Source organism: Hylobates moloch, unplaced genomic scaffold, assembly GCF_009828535.3.
Source record: "Hylobates moloch isolate HMO894 unplaced genomic scaffold, HMol_V3 SCAFFOLD_16, whole genome shotgun sequence".
Taxonomy (NCBI): Eukaryota; Metazoa; Chordata; class Mammalia; order Primates; family Hylobatidae; genus Hylobates; species Hylobates moloch.
In genome coordinates, this window is record NW_026652291.1 from 2,378,137 (window position 1) to 2,390,725 (window position 12,589).

Consider the following 12,589-nt stretch of genomic DNA (forward strand, 5'->3'; position numbering starts at 1 on the left):
GAGATGGGGTTTCACCATGTTGGCCAGACTGGTCTCAAACTCCTGACCTCGTGATCTGCCCACCTCAGCCTCCCAAAGTGCTGGGATTACAGGCGTGAGCCACCGTGCCTGGCCAGTGCCACACTCTTAAACCATCAGATCTCGTGAGAACTCACTTGCTATCAGAAGAGCAGCAAGGGGGAAATCCATCCCCCATGATCCAGTCACCTCCTGCCAGGTCCCTTCCCTGACACATTCGGATTACAATTCGAGATGAGATTTGGGTGGCGACACAGAGCCAAACCATGTTTTCTCCAGGGACCCAGGGGACTCTGTTCCCCGCTTCAGGCATCTCACAGGCTACACCCCTTCTTCCATCTACTCCACAAGCAAACCTCAGGCCTTCAAATAAAGTGCCATGCTCATTGTAGTATTGATGTATTCCTCAACAATTTAGCATGTAAAACCCTTCTACCCTCTTTATTAGGTTCCTACCATTTTAAAAAATGGTGTCACTGATGAGGTGATTTGAGTGTCCTTCCCCAACCTCGTTTTTTCCTTGTAAGTCCTGTGGTTTTTATTGTGCAATTTTGCATAGCCCAGTGAATTTTAGGAATGTGTTTGTTGCATCATTGCCAAGTTGATATATCTGATCTGTCGAGTGACTGAACCAATGCTCGTCTTCCTGAATTAAACCCTAATTTAGGCTGGTATAATATATATATATATATTTATATATATGTATTTTTATATATATATTTATATATATATATATTTTATATATATATATATATAATTTTTTTTTTAAGACAGAGTCTCCCTCTGTCACCCAGGCTGGAGTGCAGTGGCATGATCTCGGCTCACTGCAACCTCCACCTCCCGAGCTCAAGTGATTCTCATGTCTCAGCCTCCCAAGTAGCCAGGATTACAGGCATCTGCCAACATGTCCAGATAATTTTTGTGTTTTTGGTAGAGACAGGGTTTCACCATGTTGGCTATGCTGGTCTCGAACTCCTGACCTCAAGTGATCCATCCACCTCGACCTCCCAAAGTGCTGGGATTACAGTTGTAAGCCACCATACCCAGCCTGCCTGGCCTATTTTTCTAATATTCTAATGAAATAAATTTGCTAATTGCTTGTTGAGGCTCTTTACAGCTGAAAAGCTTACGGCATAACATGGAACAATGTAGGGTTAATGTAAGCAGAGGAAGGACCCAGTAAGTGACGGCCTCCTTCCTCCTGCCCAAGACCCAACCAGTCCAGAGATAACACGACAAAGGAGACTCAAGAACATGCACACGAAAGCACCGGCTTTGTCACAGATCAGTTCTGGGCTGGAACGGGTAACTCTGGTGGCTGCACCATGGATCTTCTTATTCCTACATCACAGATTTGGTCTCACTGGCCAGAGTTAGGCAGCCCCGGTGGGAGTTCCTGTTGCGGGAAGTCAGGGACCCCAAACGGAGGGACCAGCTGGAGCCATGGCAGAGGAACATAAATTGTGAAGATTTCATGGACATTTATCCGTTCCCAAATAATACTTTTATAATTTCTTATGCCTGTCTTTACTTTAATCTCTTAATCCTGTTATCTTCATAAACTGAGGATGTACGTCACCTCAGTACCACTGTGATAATTGTGTTAACTGTACAAATTGATTATAAAACATGTGTGTTTGAACAATATGAAATTAGTGCACCTTGAAAAAGAACATAACAGCGATTTTTAGGGAACAAGGAAAGACAAACATAAGGTCTGACTGCCTGCGGGGTTGGGCAAAAAGAGCCATATTTTTCTTTTTGCAGAGAGCCTATAAATGGACATGCAAGTAGGGAAGATATCACTAAATTCTTTTCCTAGCAAGGAATATTAATATTAATACCCTGGGAAAGGAATGCATTCCTGGGGGGAGATCTATAAACGGCCACTCTGGGAATGTCTGTCTTATGTGGTTGAGATGAGGACTGAGATACTCCCTGGTCTCCTGCAGTACCCTCAGGCTTACTAGGGTTGGGAAACTCCGCCCTGGTAAATTTGTGGTCAGACCAGTTCTCTGCTCTTGCACCCTGTTTTCTGTTGTTTAAGATGTTTATCAAGACAATATGTGCACTGCTGAACATAGACCCTTATCAGTAGTTCTGCTTTTGCCCTTTGTCCTGTTCCCTCAGAAGCATGTGATCTTTGTACCTACTCCCTGTTCTTACACCCCCTCCCCTTTTGAAACCCTTAATAAAAACTTGCTGGTCTGAGACTCAGGCAGGCATCATGGTCCTACCGATATGTGATGTCACCCCCAGCGGCCCAGCTGTAAAATTCCTCTCTTTGTACTGTCTCTCTTTATTTCTCAGCTGGCTGACACTTATGGAAAATAGGAAGAAGCTATGCTGAAATATTGGGGGTGAATTCCCCCAATAAGTTCCCTCTTGAAGTTCATCGCAGGGAACTGCAGGCCAGAACGTGAGCTTCCTGCAGGCGGCAAGTGCCACCCGTATCCCAGGGGCTCCTCTGTCCCTATCTCCTGACCTCATCTTACTCCACAGACCTGGTTGCGCCGGGAAGCCTTGGACTCTTCTCTGAGCCTTTGGCCCTAGGCCAGAGAGAATCTCTCTGCCCTCCAGGTCTCTTCCCAATTGGGAGGAAACTGGGGTCTTAGTGCCTCTGGGCATGGAGAGGGAATGGCATTCCTGGGAAATAAGCAGCTGCCACTGGCAGCGGGGAGTGACTGCAGAGACCTCTGGGAGGACCAGACAGAGGCTCGCCCTGGGAACACCGGAAATGCCACAACCATGCTGAGGAGTTTCTGCCAATGGGCACAACAGTGTAGACAAAACAGTGTAGACAAATGGCACAACAGTGTAGACAAACAGGATGGAACCACCACAAGACAAGTGGTTATTTCCTTCCCAACAATAAAGTAGGTCAGATAACTTGAAAAATCTTTTGAGGCTAGACATTCTGAATGAAATATTACAAAATCCATTGTTGCATAGATGCGATTGGGGAAAAAAAGGAAATCTTCCAAACAACGAAGCTGCTGGAAATGGAAGTGGACACTGACGCTGATGCAGCTGCTGCCCCAGGGGAACTCCTCATCTCAGGACCCTGAGCTCTGGCTGCAAAGGAGACTAGGACTTCCACACAGGTGTGCATCCTAGAAGGGCCATATATATACTCAGCGAAAAGGTGAATTCGTTTCGCAACCATCAGCAAGCAGAGGTGAGAAAGAAATTTTTCTATCCAGGGCTCTCACTAAGACAAACAATAAAAGTATCTCCCCTAAGATTTGTGACAGGTATCCCATCCTCTTGTGTGTTTGGATTTAAACTGAACATCATTTTTTTTTTGAGGACCTGGAACCAACAAGCTAAGAAATCAACATTAAGTGCCCTGGCTGAAAGATGCTTATAGGGCCACACGGCAATGGAAGCCAGCTGCTCTGGAGAGGTCCGCCTTCCCTCGAGGCCAAGAGCCAGCCAGAACAGCCTCATTTCCAGGCTGTAAGATTAGCAGATAAAAGATATAACATAAATATTATTTAAAAACAATGAGTTACTACATAAAAATACTGGCTTGGGCTCAGCACAGTGGCTTATGCATGCCCAGGGAGGAGGATCACTTGAGCCCAGGAGTTGGAGACCAGCCTGAGCAACATAGCAAGACCCTCTCTCTGCAAAAAAAAAAAAAAAAAAAAAAAAAAAAAAAGTTTTTAAAAATTACCAGGCTGATTACATTAAAGGCGTTGAATGAAAATAAACAAAAACTGACAGGGTGTGATGGCACATGTAATCTCAGTTTCTTGGGAGGCTGAGGCAGGAGGATCACCTGAACCCAGCAGTTCAAGGCTGCAATGAGCTATGATCCTGTCACTGAACTTTAGTCTGGGTGATGGATTGAGGCCCCGTCTCAAAAACAAAACAAAACTAACTTTTGTAGAATACCTTAGCACCCAAGGTCAGAAGGAACAGGAACTGATATGGGTTTCAGTCTGTCTTCTCGGAGTGGCAGCTGCTCCTGAATTTCCCTTCTTCATGGCCTACCCTGTGGACACAACTCCAGCATCAGACCCGGAGACTCCCCACAAGTTCCCCATTAGATCCATCTTGCTTGAGTTCCACTTGGAATATTCGACCTGGAAAAGGCAGGTGCAGTGCCTCGCAAAGCCCACTGGATGCAGCCGACCCTTCCACATTTCTCCCAGACACGCCCTCTGTCCCTCTAGGGTCACTGCCTCAGGAGCTGAGCATTTCTAGACAAGTTAGGTGAAGAGGCTGTCATGGCTGCCACTTTATACCATAGATGTGTGAGTGTACATATGTGTGTATATATATGTCTGTATCCTCAACGAGGGCCAAAGTATCCAGTTTCTAACTCTAAGTGTGTTCTTAAATGAACTAGGTACAGGACAGAAAAAGACTAAAGCCTGCCTTGGATTTGTGGTGAATTGCTGTATTAGTCCGTTTTCATGTGCTATAAAGAACTGCCTGAGACTGGGTAATTTATAATGGAAAGAGGTTTAATTGACTCGCAGTTCAGCATGGCTGGGGGGGCCTCAGGAAACTTACAATCATGGCGGAAGATGAAGAGAAAGCAGGACACCCTCCCCACCAGGCAGCAAGGAGACATGCTGAGCAGTGGAGAAGAGCTCCTTATAAAGCCATCAGATCTCGTGAGAACTCACTATCACGAGAACAGCATGGGGAAAACCACCCCCATGATTCAATGACCTCCATCTGGTCTCCTCCTTGACACGTGGGGATTAAGGGGATTACAATTCAAGACGAGATTTGGGTGAGGACACAAAACCTAACCAGATCACTTGCTTAAGGGAAGCTTTGTCTATTCTAAACCAGCTCGTAGAGGTCTTTTGTTTGTCCCCCTTGGGGTTCTTCACCAAGGGGCCCTGGGCCTTTGGGATGAGCAGGGTGGGCCTTACCCTGGATAGGCGGAGGGAGCAAGTGCAAGGTGAGCGGTGGGAGAACCTGCAGGCCCCCTGCTCCCAGGGGAAGGGGAGGCGGGCTTCAGGGGAGAGTCCATGTGGGCGCCCAGAAACTGGAAACTGCGTCCCTGAAGGCTGCAAGCCCTCTGGACAGTTCGGGTCACCCCCGAGTGAAGAAGGGCGTTGAAGACACATGGAAAAGGTGGTGGGAAGGGACTGAGTTGAAACCCAGGCCCGAGTGGAAGAGCCTGCTGGAGGCCCAGGAGCCCCTTCCCCAACCTGAAGCCCTGGAGATGGCCCGGCTGGAGAGGGCGAGAGCCCACAGCGGGGACCCGACTCCCTTCGTTCCCACCTGCCCTGGGGTCCGACGGGAGCCGCGCGGGAAGCTGGGACGGGGGACTGTGGGGGGGACCGCCGCGCTCTCCAGGCGACCCTCTGCAGCCTCTGCTCTGCCCCGTCTGTCCTCTTCTCCCGACCCGGCGACCCCGTTCTCCCCGCCGCCCCCCATTCCCCGGGACCGTCCTTCCGAACAGCGCCCTTCACCCCGCCCGGCCCGCGAGGTAGTCCTCAGCCGGGGACAAGGTCCGGACGTGGCGCCCCCGGAAGGAGCACGGAGAGCCCCGGGACCCAGTCCCGCCAGGTACGCATCAGGGGCGGAGCTGGACTCGGGGGGCGGGGCTGGGGCAGAGGGTCCCCTGCACACTGGTCCCCTCCCTTCGACCCCGCAGCTCCGCGGCGCGTTTCCTGCCCCTCTGGCTGGGAGGGAGGCGCCCCTGCCACGTCCCGCGAGTCTCTGCCAAGTCCCCGTGCGGGTGCGCCCCGGTCACGCCCTCCCTGCGTCCGCCCAGGCCTGGGGAGCTCTGTGCGTGGAAGCCGGCGCCTCTTGGGGGCACCCGGGCGTGGCGAGGGCCTCGGCGGTGGGGAGGCCTCTGCGGGGCGGCGGTCAGGAGCGAGGCCGTGGGGCGCCAGGTACAGCCTGCGGGACGTCCAGTGCCAGCGCAGGAGCCGGGCGAGGCCGTGGCCTCCAGGGTTCCTGGGCGGAGGACAAGGCGCGCAGCCGCGTTGGCGCGAGTTTTAAATCGGTGCCTTCTCAGCTTTGCAAGCTCTTATCAATTGCTGCATGCCAGAGGAAGTTTTTAAAAATGGCCCCCAGCTCCACTGCGGTGTAATTGATGGATAGAAATTGTATTTATTTAAGGTGAACAGCTGGAGGATGTGATGGAGGCACGCAGGGTGGAGGGGTTACCACAGTCTAGGTACTCTACACATCCAGAGCCTCCTACAGTTGACAAATGGATTTTCCTAATCAGTTTCGTTGTGTTTTGTACTTAAGTTGAGCAGTCCACACCGTGTGGTACTTTGAGAAGAGATGTAGTGGTGAATAAATCGCAACCGTAAGGGGAGCAGACCCGGGCATCTCTGATACTTGATCAGCAATTCACCTTGCCTGAAAATGTTTTGACTTTGTTTCATGGTCCGAGTGCCGAAATGAAGATCGCACGCCTCGTTAGAAGTTGAACGTTACTCTTTTCTTCAAATGCGGGTTGTGACGTTTTCGTAATTAGGTATTGAGAATTACCATTGGTATTTGGAATTAGATTGCGGAGCATTTAGGCAAATTCCTTGAGTTTTTCCACAGTATTTCATCTCAATTACGGTACAGATTTCAATATAGACACATTGTATTTCATGCTTTTTTTCTTTTTTTCTTTTTTCCCTGGGAACCGTTCTCACTATGTTGCCCAGGCTGGTCTTGAACTCCTCAGCTGAAATCAGCCTCCCACCTCGGCCTCCCAAAGTGCTGGGATTACAGGCGTCCCCTCTGCCCCAGTACTGTCTCCTCTCCCCAGCCCAGGCCCCGCAGCTGCCTGCCCTGGCCTCACTCCCTGGCCTCCCCCATCCGAGCCTCTGGGTCCCTGAGTCAGTCCCTGGGGCTGTCTGCCCTCTAGGGGAGCCTCTGGTGTGGACCAGAAGGTAACCTAATCTCTTCCAGGCCCACCCTGGAAACAAAGGGATTTGTCCACTAGCCTGGTGGTGAGAACCATGTGGCCCCCTGTCTCTGGCAGAGAGGACCCCAGGATCAAGGACAGGTCAAAGGAGGAGCCTGCCGGGGAGCTTCAGAAGGAGGGTCGCAAGTCCCTCCTGCCCCACTTCTGTGCCTGGGTCACTCACACCCCTGCCTGGCTCTAGCCCCCCTTCTCCAGGGGTCCCCACAACATGTGAATCATGCCCAGCTTCTTCCATTACACCCTTGATAAAGTCCTCTCCTCACCAGGACCTCTGTCATTTTACCTCCTGGTTTTGAAATAATTTTTGGTCTTCTTAGCAGTTTAAAAATATTGTTTTGTTTTTTTTTTTCTCCTGAGTTTGGAGCATTCCTGTTACTAATTACATTTTTTTTTTTTTAGACAGGTGCACACTATTACACCCAGCTAATTTTTGTTTTGTTTTGTTTTGTTTTGGTAGAGATAGGATCTTGCTATGATACCCAGGCTGGTCTTCAACTCCTGGGCTCAAGCAGTCCTCCTGCATTGGCCTCCCAAAGTGCTGGAATTACAGGCATGAGGCAGCATGCCCAGCCGTAATTACTTCTATTACGCCAAATTCCTTGTGTGGAATTCCTGTGCTTTGCACACAGATTGCCAGGTTGGCCCCAAAGGGGAAAAAGGTAGATTCCATTTTCCCATCTTCTATGCCTACGTGGCTGACCAATCTCCCTAATCTTACAGGAGCTGTCATTGATCTCTGTCCTCTATTCACTGAAATAAAATTCACCATGGATTTCTGCTTCTTTTATTCATTGTCAGTCCACACATAGGGACGAATTACTGTGCTCTCATTAGAAAGCCATTTGCTAAGTGAGAACTCCGGGGAGGCCAGGCCTGAAGGAGAGCTTGCTTCAGTCATTTCGATCAGGAACAGGGCAGAGTCCATTGTCACAGGTGGAGCTGCCCAGCCATTCCCCACCCCTAGGAGGTCTGGACTGACTGGGGGAGGGGGGTGCCTAGAAGGGGACCGCTGGGGGTTGGAGGTCTCTTCGCTGCGTATTTCCCTGTTCTCAGTGTCGAAGTTAAATACAGAGATGAATCCTTGAAATTAAAATGTTTTATTTGGGGAAAGAAGTGTAATTTGTGGGTATCTGTAGCCTGAGTGGTCTTTAGGATGTCCAAAGAATGAAGAAAGGCTGGAGGTTTTATAAAAAGGAGAAATATTACTACTGCTCTTTGAGAAAGCTCATTGGCACTGGTGAGTTTGGGGAGCTGGCAAGCTCCGACTGGTGAATAAGGGCAGAGGGTAAAACGAGTGTTAGAGGTGTGTCAGCAGGTTGCTTAGTAGTCATTAGGTAAACTGGTTTCAGGTGACGGCAGCAGTTTCAGCAGCCGGTCTTACAGAGAATGACATTCTTGTAGAAATGCTACATGCCCTGAGTGCTCTTTCCCCCGGCCTCTTGACCCTTGGTTGGGTAGGACAAGAATGACCCAATTTGTGTGATTAGCTTTACATTGTTCTCTTTTGATCAAGGTATTTCTCTGAAGGCATCGCTAACCAGTCGTTCTGCAGCCAGGCTTATCTGTCCCTGGGGCTGCAACAGGCCTGTGCCAGCTGTCTCTGTCCCACATTGGAGGGAACATGGAGAGGTCTATGTCAGCAACCTGGGCCACATTTGTGTAATAACGAGGCCAGAAGGAAAAAATGTCTCAAAGCAGTTTCTTTTTTCCTTTCTTTCTTTTTTTCCTTTTTGAGATGTAGTTTTGCTCTTGTAGTCCAGGCTGGAGTGCAATGGCACTATCTTGGCTCACTGCAACCTCTGCCTCCTGGTTTCAAGCCATTCTTCTGCCTCAGCCTCCTGAATAGCTGGGATTACAGGCATGCGCCACCACCCCTAGCTGATTTTTTTTTCTCTCTCTCTCTTTTTTTTTTTTTTTTCTGTAGAGACAGGGTTTCACCATGTCGGCCAGGCTGGTCTTGAACTCCTGACCTCAGGTGATCTGCCCACCTCAGCCTCCCAAAGTGCTGGGATTACAGGCGTGAGCCACCGCACCTGGCCTGAAAGCAGTTTCATCTGGAGTCCAGGATTAAGTTTTATTTCATCTGCTTTGTAGGCATTAGTCGTTATCTGGAGGTGTTGAGCAAGTATTATCCTGTTAGGAGAGTTGGCTTCGTTGAGATTAGACAGGCAGTAAGAACAACATTTAAAAATTATAATGAAAAAATTGGCAACAATATAATAAACTTAGTTCGTAGAAGTGGTGTTGAACTAACAGCCCAAGGGCAACAAATTAAACAAAAGGCCATGGGGGAGACGGGGCGAGGCCTGTGATAGCCACTAAGTATTTCATACAGGATCGAATTAAATTAGTGAATGCCAGCGTTATAAAAGGGACCACCAGTACAATTTGAACAAAAAATTGTGTTAGGGAAATGCCAAATTTGCCCACTAGGTGGACTAAAAGGATTTTTTTTTTTTTTAGGTCAGATTTTCTCAAGTGACCTATAGCAGTTACTTATTGTGAAATTTTAATTATAGCATTATCCTGACAAATAAAAATAGTGGCATTGAGAGGGTGAGAGTCTCATTATTATATGGAGCCTTATAACAACATCTTAGGAAAACCTGTTTTTTTAGGTTTATTTTTCAATTTTTGTTTTTAAGTAGTGAGGTCTCATCGTGTTGCCCAGGCTGAAGTTTAACTCCTCCCGCCTCAGCCTTCCAGGTAGCTGGGACTACAGGCACCATGCCTGCTGGAAAAGCTGTTTTTTAGCAGGGAAAACATCAACTTCTCCTCTTGGTTTGTGGTTTGATTGTCTCTGATTACAGCATCATGCAATTTGGTGAACTTTTGGTGTGGTTCACATATCAGGCGTAAGACTTGTTTTTTACTTTATTAATTTTGTTTTTTATTTTTATATTTTAAATTATTTCATACTAGTTTACTTAGGGGTTCCATTTTCACTCCTCAATAGATTTGTCCATATTTTTTATAAGCTTCTTCACTCTTCAGTTCATCTAGTTCTTTTTTTTTTTTTTTTTTTTTTTGAGACAGTTTCACTCTCGTCGCCCAGGCTGGAGTGCAGTGGCACGATCTTGGCTCACTGCAACCTCTGCCTCCTGGGTTCAAGTGATTCTCTTGCCTCAGCCTCCTGAGTAGCTGGATTACAGGCAACTGCCACCATGCCCAGCTAAATTTTGTATTTTAGTAGAGATGGGGTTTCGCCACATTGGCCAGGCTGGTCTCAAACTCCTAACCTCAGATGATCCACCTAACTCGGCCTCTCAAAGTGCTGGGATTACAGGTGTGAGCCACCGCACCCGGCCAAGTTCATCTAGTTCTGAAGAGTTACTCAGTGTCATCTCAATCGGCCAAACATTTTTGTAACAAGATTTGTCAATAAGTTCAGTATTTTCTGTAAGAGCTTCATTAATTTTGGTTACTTCTCCTGATAAAGGAGAATGGAGTTCACGAACAGCTTTCACACTTTCCAAAGCACCAAATTCATCTTGTTTGTTCAATTTTGTCCCAGCTTCAGGCAGACTACAGTAAAAACATCTCCCAACGCTTCCTATGCAAAATGCCTGATTCCCACTGTTCCCATACCATTTCCTGTTGTTCTCCAACCACGTTTCCCCGAGAATTCATGCACCGAGAGCAGGGCAGGTTCCATGTGCAAACAGTGCCCACCCCCAGCCACCAAGGCCTCAGCCGGTGAGGCAGGGCAGGTGCCAAGGCCCTGCTCAAGCTGCAGATCACAGCCCACACACACTCCGCCATTCAGTGCCATGTTCGTAGGGAGGGGTGCAGAGGGTCTCCATGCTGCGCTTGGGTCACTGTTTATTTTTGTTTTTGTTTTTCTAGGGACAGGGTCTTGCTCTGTTGCCCAGGCTGGAGGTGCAGTTGTGCAATCCTAATTCACCGCAGGCTTGAAGTAGCTGGGACTATAGGTGTGTGCCACCACACCCAGCTAATTGATTTTTTGTAGACACAGGGATCTCGCTACGTTGCCCAGGCTGGAGTGCAGTGGCACGATCATAGCTCACTGCAGCCTCTAACTCCTGGGCTCAAGTGATTCTCCCACCTCAGCCTCCCAAGTAGCTGAGACTACAGGTATTAATACATGCCATAGCACCTGGCTAATTCATTTTATTTTATTATTTGCACAGAAGAGGTCTCACTTTGTTGCCCAGGCTGGTCTCAAACTCCTGGCTTCGAGTGATCTTCCCACCTTGGACTTTGTTTTGTAATATCTGTTCAGTTTTAGCTTAGTGGGCTTCAGAAACAGAGCAGTTTTCATTTTGGTAATTTTATGGAAGAAAGTTGGATTGGAGGAACCTAGAATAATTTAGGATTTAGTCTAAAGTAGATAAGAACTCAAAAATAGTCCATAGAGTTAAAATCTAATAACAGGTGTATTATAGCTTTTTTTTAAGGACTATAACTCTTTTTTTTACCTTGATCATATAGGAATTTCAGATGAAAAATCTCTTGAGGCTGGAAAGTCAAACCAAATAAGACTTTAGATTTTACTCATAGTCCTAAGTTTCTTGGGCCTGCCAGAAAATGACAGTTTTTATTAACTTACTGTAAGGCTGAGGACCCTTGAAGTCAGATATTTTATGTATATTTTAAAATATGACATTTTAGTCAGTCTTGGTAATATAACCAATGTTTTTCATTGTATTTTGTTATAAACAGAGCAGATTTTATTGGACTTATATAAATAACCATATTGTCATAATTATACTCACATATAGTTTTCACATTTTGGAGGAATCAAGTGAGGAGAAAAAACACAAATTTTTTATCTTTGTTTAAAAAAAATTTATTTTATCAAATTGTAGTAAATTATAGATAGCTTAAAAGAGAAGATTTTCTTAAATCTGGAAGACAAAACGTTTGAGTAAAGAGCCAATAACACTTTAAATAAAAATTATAAAAATATTTTTATCATTTATTTATCATTTTTATCATTTATTCTTTAATGTTATGTCATTAACTTTTGTTCTGCTTGATTTTTATTAGTTTTATGAATCTATTAATTTTTGTAAGAGTTTTTGAAATTTTTATTTAGTCCATCGATCTTAAAGTTATTAGAGATCCGTATTTAAGAGTACTTGTTGCAGTCTTTTCTATGAATCTGACTGTGAGTGTTTTTAGAGAAGAGTTTAAAATAATAACAGTGAATGACAAAAACTTAGCATAGCCATGTGTGTTACGTCGTTCTTGCATTGCTGTATAGAAATATATAGCAGAGACTGGGTAATTTATAAGAAAAGAGGTTCGATTGGTTCACAGTTCTGCAGGCGATACAGGAAGCATGGTACTGACATCGGCTCAGCTTCTAGTGAAGGCCTCAGGAAGCTGACGATCGTGGTGGAAGGTTAAGGAGACGCAGGCATCTCACATGGCCAGAGCAGGAGTAAGAGGATGAGGGGACTGCCACACTTAACGACCAGATCTCAGAAGAACACACTCACTATTGTGAGGCAGCACCAAGCCGTGACAGACCTGCCCCCATGACCCAAACACCTCCACGGGTCCTCCCTCCAACACTGGGGATTACAATTCAACATGAGATATGGCCAGAACATATATTCAAACCATATCACCATGGTTAAAAATCTGATGAAGTTTTCAATTGAAAAGGATACTTAATTATTTCTACTACATATAGAT

At 46.6% G+C, this 12,589-nt stretch overlaps 1 pseudogene; it reads right to left on the reverse strand.

Annotated features, from left to right (window-relative positions):
* Positions 1 to 9,867: 9,867 nt before the first annotated feature.
* On the reverse strand, positions 9,868 to 10,687 carry LOC116456217 (glycine cleavage system H protein, mitochondrial-like; annotated as a pseudogene).
* Between the last annotated feature and the right edge of the window lie 1,902 nt (positions 10,688 to 12,589).